Source organism: Astatotilapia calliptera, chromosome 18 (assembly GCF_964374335.1).
Source record: "Astatotilapia calliptera chromosome 18, fAstCal68.1, whole genome shotgun sequence".
Taxonomy (NCBI): domain Eukaryota; kingdom Metazoa; phylum Chordata; class Actinopteri; order Cichliformes; family Cichlidae; genus Astatotilapia; species Astatotilapia calliptera.
The window spans coordinates 32974218-32988022 of NC_137439.1; the positions used below are offsets into that span (position 1 = coordinate 32974218).

Below are 13805 nucleotides of genomic sequence, written 5' to 3' on the forward strand. Positions count from 1 at the left end.
GAGTAAATATGAAGAAAGACTGTCTGAAAGTGTGAGATTTTGCTTTTCACACACTCTGTGACAGCCGGCTGCATACCCCCGTGTTCAAGTGCGGTCAATTGGAACAGCTAAACACTTTCGGCCTCACATATGGTCGGGTAACAAGCCTTGCAAGCTGGTCTGCTCGAAGCAGACTCTACACAAGTAACTACGAATTGTCCACCAGGCATTAAAGTCTGGGTTTGTAAGAATCATTGTGTGTGACAGATATGTAACTTACACTTCATGGGGTTTGGGTAGATTAAAAGGCTTTCTGATATCAAAACAGCCAAGAGTAAATGCAATCACAAAGTGCTGAAGACGTATTTGAGACAGAAAAGCGTTTTATGCTGTGGTTCAATTTAGCTCACCTGTGAGGAGTGCAGCTTTTTCTTCTTCAGAGAATAAAATTTCTTATTTCCTCTACGTTTGTATCTCTTGAACAACGGCTTCATATGCAAAATGCCATCATCTTGACAAAAAGACAAACATCAGAGTAGCAGCGCAGATGCAATCAAGGTTGTGATTTATTTTTCCAAAGATCTCATTCTGCTTCAGCAAATCAAAGCTAAGTCAAAGACAAATATTACAAGGACAAAAGACATATTCAAACATTATTAGATGAGGTAATGAGCAGTGTTTTAGGAATACTACGGCTTCAAGCCCTGTTTAAGTGTGGATTCTCAAATTATACCGTACAGGTATGGATGGTAAGAGTTCTGTAGGTCCAGTAAAACTTCTGTCACAATGATGCGAAACATCCTCCAAACCAAACATACACTATTCAATTAGGGGTGGGTTTTGATAATCGATTCATCGATTAAAATCGATTCTGGCTTGGATAACGTGATATCGATTCATTAAAATCCTGAATCAATTTTTTAATATAAATTTATTTTGCCTGAAATGCCAGAATCTCAGTTTCGACAACCACCAAACATTTAAAACAGTAAATGAGAGCAGGTACACAGCTTCTGCACAAAGACGTAAACACAAAGCGCGGACCCGCAGATCAGAATCAGTGAGACGTCGCCTTTCTCACCCGACGGCACGGACATGGTCGGGGCTGAAAGCCGACAGCTCGCTGATTTTGATGTTTCGGCGGCTCCGCGCTTTGTGTTTACGTCCTTTTTGCGCTGATTCTAAAGCTGTTAGTTTGATGTCTCTCCAAACAATATTGACTGAACCAGCAGCAAAAGAAGATCCAAACTACGCTTCACATAAACATCGTCATGAATTCACTCTGACTTTTACTGTTTTGCTTCCACCACGATGCACAGCTCTCTCTCTGTACTTCAAGAACAGTTTCCCGTCTAAAAATCTGTTTTCTGCATTATTCGCTTGCTTGCTATCACAAGTCTACCGTTGTTTACAGGCTGTCGGCCGCTGTTTTTTCCCTTTTACTTACTTCCGAAAAGAAAACCTAATTTCTGCCGTTCAATAGGCTTCTGAACAAATTGAAACTTTTTAAAATTATGCAAAATGCAAAACGCTGTGTCTCTAATAAAACCGCTGTAACTTCAGAGGTAATGTTCATAAGTTGATTAATGGTTTTGTTTCGTTTTTGATGTACTGCAGAATATTTTTATAAAATCCCAGAACAGGAAAATCTCCTTCATGTTTTTCTGTGTTTTATCCTCAGCTACTTTGACACAAAGGCCTCTGCTGTGATGCTCACACCTTTGATAAAGTCTTGTGAGTGTCAGCTTCCTTTTTATAGATACAAAAATATGTTAATGTACTGATCTGAATTCTAATATTTCTGACTGTCTGAGGCAAAATTTCCCAGATTCAAATCGAATTGAATCGAATTGAATCGAATCGTGGATCGAATCGATTCGGGACCTTGTGAATCGGAATCGAATCGATTCTAGAAATCAGTGACGATACCCAGCCCTATATTCAATATGCTCAAGCTATGGCTTAATACATGAAAAATGTATTAAACTATTCATCTGGACTGCATTCAAATGTGGGGCACTTGAAACGACGAGTTAAAAGGAGGACACAGGAAAGTGGGAAAGACGAGGAAAAATGCATGTGCATTTATTTTTCAAATGTAAAAGCATCTCTTGGGTAAGGAGTGGCATACTTTGAGACGATCAACAAATCCAAGTGTCCTCTAGGCATTTCCTCTTTCTGTTTAGTTGCTCACTTTAGCCATTTCGTTCGCTGACAGAGCCGTGATAAGAAAGTGGCCATTTTCACACACATTTTGTTCTTAACCTTCCTGAAACACATGTCTGAAAAAAACTATTTCCTCAAGCCTTTTGGTAATGACAGTCCAATCCCTCAACTGATTTTGCAAAGAAAAACTCATTAATGAGACAGACATTTTTCTACACAACTCAACAGCTTAGTCCATAAGAATATTTGGAAGCAGCTTATAAAAAAATCCTCCATGGATTAAACAAAAAGGAAAGCTCAGTTTCTTTTTTCTTTTTCTTTCTACAGAGCGGTAAAAAGAGTATTAGACATGCCCCACCCACACGCACAACACGCACACAAATGCCCCCTGACTCTCACCCACCCCCTGTGTAGATTGAAATGTCAGCAACGCTTTGGATTGTTACGGTCCACGTTAGAGCCTGGCTCAGGATTAATGTACATATGGGAAACAATGGAGCATCTACAATGCTCACTCAGGCAGATTCTCCACATCCCCTCCTACTGTAGCTGCAGTGGGATGCATGTGGCTTCTCCTTATAAAGAGACGGGCACTTTGATGTAGAAAGAGAGGCAAGGGGGCAGAGGGACCGACAAAGAGGGAGTTTAACTGCCTTTCATGTCTCCCCTTCCCTGCACCCCAACACTCCACTGTCTTGCCTTAAACAAGCCACTAAAGCCAGACACATCTACGGGTTTTGCCACTGGAGGCATGTCAGTGCCACAGATTGGAGCAGTGGTGGTGGTTGCTGCTGGTGTTGGGGGATTTTGTTTCATCTTCTTTTTCCCCCTAGAGGTGCAGTTTCTAAAGACGGCCACAAAAACAAGCAAGATAAAGAAAAATCGGAGTCTTGGATAAAAGGTTCAGGGAGCTCAGTATTTTGGCTGCAGGCAGCACTAATTAACAGGTCACTCCTATGGAAGAAAAAAAAAAGCACATGTACAGTTTTAATCCAGCTACTTACTGTTGAGTTGGGGGATTTCTTTATTTTTGTCCATATCTCACTATTGGACTAGTAAATGATGTTCTCTGATACAAGTGGCCACCTCCTACAGCTACACTCTCACATACAACTTGACGCTTTGGTGCTCTCGGCACTCCCATTCACTCTGAATGGAGTGATGTTATGCATTGTTGAACTGAAGTGTGGATCCGTTGTTTCACTTTACCTGCAGTAATTTCACCCAAGAGTTCTGCAGAGTTTACAGTTCCAAGCACAATTGCAGTTTCCAGCAAATCACATCAAAGGCAAGGCACTCGTTTATGTTGCTTATAGCTCGGCTTTAAAATGAAGGACAAGTTGAACTTTGCAAAGGGACGTTGTAGAAAACCTGATATCAGAGGCTGGGATAGCTGCTCTGTGGATACATCTCCTTTGCTATGGAAGTGCTCGCATACTGCACAAACTTTCAGTTATGTAAGAGAAAGACAGTACAACAGCGACTCCTCACACAGACTGCATCTGAAATAGTCTACAAGTTAGTAAGAGTTGTGGGCAGAGTCCAACTATCCTATGGAGCAACATAAAAGTACAAAAACAAACTGGGATCATCTCTTGTGTACAACCAGGATGATTTAAACATTACAACTTTTAGTGAAATGTAAAGACTGTACATCTTAGAGAGCACAAAGCACAGCTCAGTGTTACTTTATTTGCTGGCTTCTTATTTTGAAGCTTCGTACAAAGTCTTTGTAATATGATGTGCTTAATCAAGCTGACATAATGGCTCTATAACAGTTAACTTGGCTTCCTTTCATCAGCAGACAGGTTAATTAATTCACGGAATTATTAGACAGTTAATTTGTTTCATGAAATGATTCGATTTTCTTTCATTTCATGACTGTAATTGAAAGTCTCAATTTGACCAGCTCAGTCAATGCAGGTGTTTGAACCTACAGCAGGGTGAATCACAATGCATCCAAGAGAAGATACAGCCTGCTGCTTTAGAGTATACTGAATCTCCCAGGGATGTGGATTCACATCAGTTCTCTCACACTGGCAACAATGCAACAAGCAGATTGGTGCACAGATCTAAAATGATATTGTACGTCCATCAATCAATAATCAATTACTTGATGTGCCCCATGCAGCACGCTCCTGTGCAGCTTGAGATCATTGCTTAAAAGATTTTTCACAGTTCAGACATACACAGCACAGACAAACATCATGTGGGTCAATCAATAATTCCAAATTGCGTTCCTCTATGGTTCACAAAAGATTGGCTTTGAAGTATATGTTATACATGCACTAGAGAAAATGTTCACTTTAGACCTCTGTGAAAGAACTTCATGAACCATAACCATCATGAAGGCAGAATTATTATTTTTTCTTTTCTTTTTCTTTCTTTCTTTCTTTTTTTTGTTGCTGCAAGGCTAATAGCTGCTCCTGGTTTAAGCTAGGTATACCTGGATGTGATCCTGCAATTTCTACAGTGACAACTAAAAGATGAAATCACAGGTTAAATGAAAAAGGAAGGCTCTGGTAAGATGAGTACTAGACTTGTGCAGCTTTAACTCTTTACCACTTACATCTGCATTGGGATTTGCAGATATAACAATGACTTCTAAAGTAAAGTATTCTTTGGTAATAGCCATATAACACTAACACTGATTTAAAAGTAGATTTGCTCTTAAATTCACAGTTCTCTTATTCAAAACTTTCCCCATGAAATTCACAATAAAAGCTTTAACTTTAATTTCCATGAACTCAATTACAAACATAATGACATTATAGTGCACAGGGAAAGAGTACGTACAAAAGATCATATTTGACATGATGGAAACAGTCTATTTTTAGCATTCAGGTTTAGAAAAAATCATCAGTAATTAATTATTCTTTGTTAGAGTGGTCTCAGATCAATTTTGAGATATACTATTATATTAGATATATAAATTAACAGTCAAATAAGACCATACTATTAAGTCAACTTTATCTTGCAAGATTTTATCTCAGTAATATTCTTGTTTTTACACCTACATTATTTTATTCACATATAGAGCTTTTAGTATTGTATACTCAATGTGTTACATATAACACATTAAAGTCATGATGCCACTTTTAAATAATAAGCCATCATCATAACTTCCATATTGCAAAGAAAAAAACATCATTTTGAGCTTGGAAGAGCAAAGGTTTGATATTTTAGGAAATGTGATTTTTACTTTCTTGTTTTGAAATAAGAAGACTGAAGGCTACAGTAAATTATTTTAACTTGGCACAAAGGCTGGAAACAAACAGCTAGCCTGGCTTTGTCCAAAGCAAGTAAGTAAATAAATATGCACAAAGCTTAATACACTATTGACTGGGTGCTAAGCAACACTAACACTCTCTAGTCTGTACTAAGAACTTCTCATCGTGCCACAAGAGTAGATGGGTGTATTTTCCAAAATATTGAGTGATTTAACTAATTATCGAAAAGTCCATTAGTTTGCAGTCAATTAACTACCCGATAAACTGGCTAAATGTTTCAGTCACACTAAAAAATACAGTGAAATGGAATTATCCAGTGTTTCATGTCCACTGGTTCATTAGTGGAGGAGAAATTTGGTATTTTCTCAACCATGCCTGTATAAAATGCACTGGGCTGGTCTAAGCACAGCAAATAGAGCCTATAGAAAAAGGCACCTTTGTGTATTTATGAATAACTTTATTTTCAGATGCTTCCACAGTCTGACTCGGGCATTTAAAAAAAACACATATATGGCTTGTGTGGGGAAAAAAAGTTCACAGTGCATCCAGGTGAGACAGGGTGCAAATCTGAAAGAGAGCTATTATGTATCAATCATTGAAAAGAATTCTCAATAACTCCACATGTCCTTGCAGTTTGAAGGACACAGCTGTATCAAATGCACTAGAAAAGCACGCAGGCTGAGTGCAGACATTTACATTTATATACATGCATTTAGCTGATGCGTTTTTCTGAAAAGCAACTCACAATAAAGGCGACATTAGATTTAGCTCGGACGTTTACGTCACTTATGAAGCAGAAGAAAGGTCACAGATGGAGTATCCCGAAATAATCCACTGGTGTTTCAGAGATACGCAAACGACGTGGATATCATTGTTCACTTCCCCAGAGAAAGCTTTGTTTTCACAGTTAGTTCCAATTTGTTTTCAGCTGCTGCTTTAAGGAGAGGTCCTGGTTTGGGTTCCAAACATTTCTTAAAGCTCCACTTTAAGAAATGGCACAAAAGTGAGCCCAATGCATTAATTAGGTGTCCTGATGAAGGCTAATGAGCGGGACTGAGATCAGGCTAAGTGATACTGTAAATAGAAAATGTGAGGAGAAATCCGTGGAAACAACAGGACCTAATAACATCAGCCAAGCTGATTTCCCTTATGGAAAAGGGGTCAGTGCACTAGGAGGTGTTCCATCTCGTCATTGACTGTGGAACAACTGAGCACCACCAAAAGCAGACATCCACAGACATGGATGATACCAAATGTTCAATTAATCTTATCTGGTATAAGGTCTCATAAGGTCTGAAAGATGTTGTGGGAGCCAATTTATATCAACAAATTATTATTGTAAGCACATAAACTTTTTTACAGAGCGATGTACTCCTGCATGGGTGCACTGGTTCTTAAGTGGGGACCAGCAGGAGCCTTTTAAAAGGATTCTCCAAGGTCCTAAACACAGTGCAAAGTTGTTTGTTTTTGCTATTTTATATTGCTACTGGAATATTACCACAATGATAGAATGCATTAAGGTGTTTTTTTTTTCCCTTTAAGCCTGCCTGCACTAGGGTATCTGATGAATCACAGGTTTCATTCCACCTACGGAGGCTGTATGATTCTCAACCAAAGAAACAAACAGCAACAGCACTGCATTAGAATACAAGTGAAACCAAGCTCCCTTCTACACATCTGAAGCAGTGAAATGTGCGATCGAATGCAAGGCTTTAGGCAGTGATTTGATAAACATGCACACGGACTTAATGTGAGCACTCGGACATTCATTTCTCCTGAGACGGCAGAAAGGCTAAAAAGGAGAAAAATTAAATACTTTAGTGGGAAACTTTCTGCATCTGATTCCTTAATAATCTCTGTTTAATATATTTTTTTGATAAACCGTTTTTCTAAACATCTCATTATGTAACTTCCTCTCCTCTATCCAGCATGAACCCTGCCACTCGCCCTAGGACAGCTGGGATAGGCTGCAGCCCCCCTGCGACCCTGAATTGGATAACCGGAAAAAATAAATGGAAGGATTGATTGATGGATGGAATTCTTTATATGGATGCTTTTGTGAGAGAAAGGTTGTGGTATTACGATGCAGCCAATCACCTTGCAATTGCAATATTTATCCTGCACTCTCGAGGTATACCATAATTGTCTACTCTGTCTTGTGCAGAGTTCATCATATTATATGGCAGCTACGACTCAGGCAGGATAGCAGGCTGTCCACCAATCTTAAGGTTGTCTTTTAATTCCTGGCTCCTTTAGTTTGCAAGCAAAACCATGCTCAGACAAGATGCTGAACCTAAAAATTACCCCTAATATGTCATTTCTGGGTGAAAATCTAAAAATTGTATATATATATTTAAAAGGTACTACCACTTTGACTTCATTGTGTCCATAAAAATATCTAAATCACCAATGCATTTGTATATCAGTGCAATCTTTTCAGCTTCAGGACACCGTGACATTCATATGGCAGCACACAGATCTAATATTAAAAGAGTCATTTCCTTACTCAACACCAGGACATGTGCCTGCAATTGTTGGGGGCTATATTTAGGAGTGTATATGGTGCTCTAGTTACAATTTCTAGCAGCTGGAGTGAACTCCATTGTGGAGATAAGGCTCTTGTTTTGTTTTGTTTTTCTAGATTATACTGTTCAATATTATCTGGACAGTATCAACTTCAGTGAAATCATAGTGACAATACTTTCTGCATTTCTTTGTTACCATGATGTTCTATAACGTAGTTTTGATAAAGGCTGTGTTCCAGACCGAGTGCTCAAAGTTTGACAAATATGGAGCTCAAACAGCAAAGAAGGCTTGCAAATTGGTTGCATTATGGGAAATGGAGGATTTGGACACAAGAAAGGATAAAAATGGCAAATTATTCACCTCAACTAGAATTCAGAGGTTCCTTTTCAGTCTCTCTCAGGAAAATCTCTGAAGTTCATGGTGATTGTTTTAATGTTGTGTGTTATTGATTTCAATCATACATTGGTATCTACTGTACTGCACAACAGCGGAATAATTGAATCGGGGCCCAAAAGCATAACAATATCGATAAGGAATGGCTGCAGTTTGGTGCGTGTGTCAACTCTCTCAAACGGCCACTTCGCCCGCACCCATCGCTGGTCGGGAGCGTTCAATATCACTTCTCACTTTGTGAAGTTAGGACGGCTCTGCGCTCACGCTCTTTTTTACAAAACACGCCATTATGCGCCCGCTGTGTCCTGCACTCACCCTTTCATCTGCAGGCTCTTCCAGCGAGCATTCGTCAGCGCGTCACTGCTGTTTAAACGCAGGCAGGGAAAACGGGAAGAGCTGTCCTCCCTCCAGGTGAACGAGTGTGAGCGTGTGGGTGTGTACGCTGATTGAATGGTGCATTATTTAACGATGGAAAACTGATCTCTTTCGGTGAGCAAGTGTCCCGCTCCCAGAGTTGGGTTTTCACCTTTTCCCTTTTTCACTTCTTCTTCCTCCCCCATTATTTGTTTGACTGGACCCCATTACGGAGGGAAAGGAATATATATATATATATATATATATATATATATATATATATATATATATATATATATATATATATATATATATATATATAGCACACAGCTGCCGAGGCAGCACCTCGTCTTCTCTGAGGATTTCTTACTTACAGTAGTCTCGACAAAGTAGCTGACAGGTAAATGTGCTTACATGGTTGAGCGAATTTGTGAGAAATTGTGCGGTGCGTGGCAGGCATTCAGGGTGACTGATGGAGCAACAATCTCGCGCGCACACACACACGCGGAGGCAGAGAAAGACACACTGGGAGGAGAGAGGCAGGCAGGAAGGTGCTCACTAGTTAGAACAGCGAGGTTTTTTTTCTGTCCGCACACTCACACACACGATTGTGAGGTTGTTATACATACACTACAATTTAGCTGTCATAAGCTGTCAAAGAAACGCGTTTCCCAAGCGTGACGGGAATGTAGACTCTGCGGGTTGAAGCGGAACACAATTGCGCACATTTTTATTGGAAACATGCGCAATGTATTAGGGGAAAATGACAAATAAAGACCCACGTGTGAGCGCCAGTATTTATTTACGCATTTTTTCTGGGCGTAGAGTTGCTTAAACGGGCAAAACAAGCGTCCTGTCACATTCACCTGAATTGCAATCTCTTCATTTTTCTCACATCTCTTATCGATCATGCGTCACTAATCCTCCTGGACCCACATTGACTTGTGCGTATCAACCCGGAGTGAGCTGTGCGTAAAAACGCACCTGGCACGAACACGCAGAACAGCGATCCCCTACTATTCCCCACATTTGATTCCCCCAGTGTACACACACACACACACACACACACACACACACACACACACACACACACACACACACACACACACACACACACACACACACACACACAAACTCACCCAGGGTGTGAACGCAGGTCCTCCCCGCGCGTCTCTTGATGTTTGTTCGTGTATCTCGTAAAAAGAGAGTGGAGAACCCGGGCAGCAAAGGCGTTAAAGAACTAGTGGACGGCAGCTAAACGCCGCCGACTTCCCCCCCTTCTTCACCTCTTCCTCCTCCCTTCTTTTACTGCTTTCCTCACTCCTCCCCCCTTTCCCGGGGCAGGTTGAACAGCGGCTGCAATAATCCAGACATTGTTCTCTTCATCAGCTCGTTTTAAAGCAAAGACTGGACTGGAAAGGACTCCCGATTCTCGTTAACTTGGGAGTTCTGAGGAATTCTCCTTTCAGACTGGAGGTGCTGTCCAGTGTAATCCGAGCTCAGGAAAGGTCTGAAAGAACAGCCCACAGACTTACAAAGCTCAGAATGAAGCTGGAGTCAGACCTGGAGTTGAACTATGACTGCAGGTGGCGCAAAGGGGAGAGAAAGTTTGCTTTCAGTTTAACTAAAAGAATAAATTAAATAAATAAATAAAACTGACACTTGGCGAGAAAATGAAAAATAATCCCTGCAGGACTGGTTCTTCTCGCACTTGCCTCTCACAGATCAAACTCCCTTTAGAGGGACCCTAGCGCACCTGCGGCCGGAGTGGAGACGCGCAGGTATCCACAGACTGAGCCCCCTCCTCCCCTCTCTCTGTGGATTTGATTCCGCGTTATTATTCCGACTCTCTCTGCGTGACAATCATCACTCAGTGTCAAGCCTGGCGTTGCTTCTCCAGGAAGCTAAGGAAAGCGTCTCTGTTCATCGTCGCTCTCCTCTGTGTCTCCCTCTCCCTTTTCCCCCAACAAGCTCCGTCCATCCGCTTTCTATTTAACCACGCCCCTCTCAGCAGCCATTGGCTGGAAAGCGGAGAGACCGAAGACGGGGATGGTGAGGAAGGCTGCGATGATGTGTTCTAAGAAAAGGGGGGAGAAAGGGACAGGAAAGAAGACAGGGTGGAGAGAGGTGGCATTAGATAAACTACGACGGAGGTGAAAATGGGAGAAGTGGGATGCAAGAAAGGTAAAAGGGGAAGGAGAGTGTCCCAGGAAATGAGGATAATGCAGTTTGTGTGCTATGTGTGGATGGATGGGTTCATCGGGGAGGGCAGTTCGTGCACTGAGCTCTGTGTTTGAGCCCAGAGGGACAGGCCGGCTAATGAACGTGAAAATGCGTCCCTCCTCTTTTTCTTCTTTAGTTCATTTCTTTTACCCACTAAGTCACTGGCAGTGCTTTAGCCATATTTGACTCTCAGCCGAATGGAACACATAATGACAGCATCCACCAATGCTAAGCATACACACTTCTGACTGTCTGTCTACTTCTTTTTAAAAAATATATATATATGGTGGCTGAAAGCTGAGTAGCTTCCTTGATGAGTCTAAGATGAATTGGTGGCTACAGCCCGGTCCTTTGTGTACAAGGGAACCGGTTTTGGTACATGTGCAAGAAAACCATTTTGTTTCTGACTTCAGACAACAAACCTGAAATGTAGGACTTAAGCATGGAACCTAAAGGTAACTTAAGACTAAAAAAATTTTAGGTGAAAATAAAAGTAAACAGCTGGAAAACCGCAGTCACTTGGTTGAAATTTATGTGTTTGTGCAACTATAACTACCTCTAACATGGCATTTGTTACCAGTTTAAATTGGAAACACTTCAACATGTGGTTCGATGAAGGCTGATGTGGGTTGTTTTTTTGTTTTTTTTTGGAACAAATGAGCAGCACGATTATTAAGTTGGAGGCCAATGACAATAAAACATCTGGATTTGTGTGATTTACTTCATCATCTAGACTTCAGGGTCTACATTATCGATGTACGAGTTTGTTTCAGTGATGCTCATGTTCTAATATTGGCAGGGAACACTGAGAACATCACTGCATACACGGTAGTTGCTCAATGCTGTGAGCAACTACCGTGGAAAAGCTTAAAAATAACAGATTCCCCTAAAATCAGCCTCGTTCCATATCAGCTAGTCTGCTACTCCCACTACACCACAGGCAGAAATATTTTCAGGGCTTCCTAGTGCCAGGATATGTGGACAGCACATGTTTGGTTCAGGATTTCCTATCCCATGGGCTGGTCGTTTTTTTGTTTTTTTTATCAATACAGATCATTTTTTTAGCTGATAAGATTAAAAGGATGCACTCAGCTTATACAACAATCGCCTTCCCCCTGCTGAGCGTCTCCTTACAGTCTATCTGTAGACTCCTCTCAGGTTCATCTGTAGGCTGTGGCTCGAGTACTGGTTATAACTGTTTATGGGCACGAAAATGGCAGACTTTTAAGGGTAAAATTATCAGCAATGAGGAAATCTTTTTTCTTCTCTTTGGCGCCACTCCCGTTGGTGGCACTTTGGAGTAGGTGTTGTTCTCTTTGGCCTATGCCAAAAGCCATTCTTGGGTTAAAAGGAGGCTGGAGGCTGTCTTGCATGTTAAATATCCAGCCCAGAGGCAAAAGTAGGGAACTAAGTAAGTGCCTGAGCTGCCTGAAATGGAAGCAAATGGGGTGGGCTGGATATTGTTGTGGCGCAACCGCACATGGTAGCAGAATAAGGCAGGAAAAGTTGCTTGACAGCTCCTGGGAGAGGCTTTGATTGATGGCAACGCTCCAGGGAGTGTTTCAAAATGAACTTAGTTAACTTGGAGCCACATGAAGCATTCATCACTTGCTGCCATACAGGAGTGAGATGCTCACTGCAAGCTAGGCAGCATTTTATTTAGAAAGGCACCTGGGGAACATCTTCACTGGAGTAGCAGGTACCTATTTACAGCTATTTTAAGGCTCACATCAACAAATCTCCAAGATTTTCTCAAATCAAAGTATCGACGTGACTGCAGCTACTTCAATTTGCTCATCAGGTTTCGAGAGTCTTAGGACTGGGTGTGTCACGTGTGGTTTCAAAGTGTGAAATATAAAAATGATTTTGAGGCAGAAGAACAAATTCTTATGGCGCGTCAGCTCCTGTATTAAAAGATTGGTCATATTGCTTTACAGTCTTGTGAGTCGACCTAAATTCAGTAGCCACAGCCCTACATTTTGATGACAATAAAAACTTTTGATATGCATCAGTTGGAATGTCTATTTTTTGTCCACCTATTGCAACGACCTACAAGAACAAGTCTTGAAAGTCAAAAATCATACATTCTAACAGAACAAAGTTCAGATTAGGGGTTAGAGTTAGACCTCAGAGGGTAGGTTAAGTCATGATGGTCTTCCTGCTGGAGCCAGGTGTTCCTCCTCTCCTGCATTCTCTCCCATCACTACGTTTTTCTTTATTTATTGAAAATTTAAAAACTTCTAAGCTGCCACTGGAAAGATCTGACATAGTGGCAAGCAGTACTTTCATAGCGGTCATTACAGTAGCAACACATATTGTGGGAAATACAGTAACGAGCTGTGGAGTTGCTTAGACCTTAGGTAACAAAACCGATAAAGTTCTGATGACGGACTTTTCTTTCTGTTCTTTCAGTTCGCAGGTCGATTAAGATTTCATGTCTTTCTGCTACTCTCTGATTTAACTCTGTGCCCCATTAAAACAGCTCCTGGAGTGTTTGCTGGCTAGCTTTAGCACAAAGTGAGTTTTCATTTTAAGCCCCTGCACAGAATGAGTGAGTGAGGTTCATCGTTTTCTGTTGTTTTGAATGGCATTCATGGGGATTTTGAAAAATGTCCACTATAAAAGATTAATTAATTAATTAATTAATTTTCTTTGCAAGCTCCTTTGACAATTAAGTCATTTGTTTTTTTTTAAGTCCAGTAAGGATAGAGGGATATCAAAATCTTAATAGATGAATGGTAACTGGTAGATATTCTATATGTGAACGCAATGTTCCGGCTGTAGCTCAGGTGGTAGAGCAGGTCCCCCACTAACTAGAGATTTGGTGGTTTGATCCCAGTCTGCATGCCAAGTATTCTTGGACAAAATACTAACCCCATGGTGCTCTCCCATGAATCCATCAGAGTGTGAATGTCAGATAGGAAGCACTTAAGA

The 13805-nt window shown here is 41.0% G+C and overlaps 1 protein-coding gene across 1 annotated transcript in view; it reads right to left on the bottom strand.

Annotated features, from left to right (window-relative positions):
* The window catches only part of brinp2 (bone morphogenetic protein/retinoic acid inducible neural-specific 2), a 298504-nt gene extending 287899 nt beyond the window's left edge, over window positions 1-10605 (bottom strand). Inside the window, exon 1 of the mRNA XM_026148790.2 lies at window positions 9788-10605. The gene's annotated coding sequence lies outside the window, so the exon portion shown is untranslated. The remainder of the gene's footprint in view (window positions 1-9787) is intronic.
* Window positions 10606-13805: the final 3200 nt, after the last annotated feature.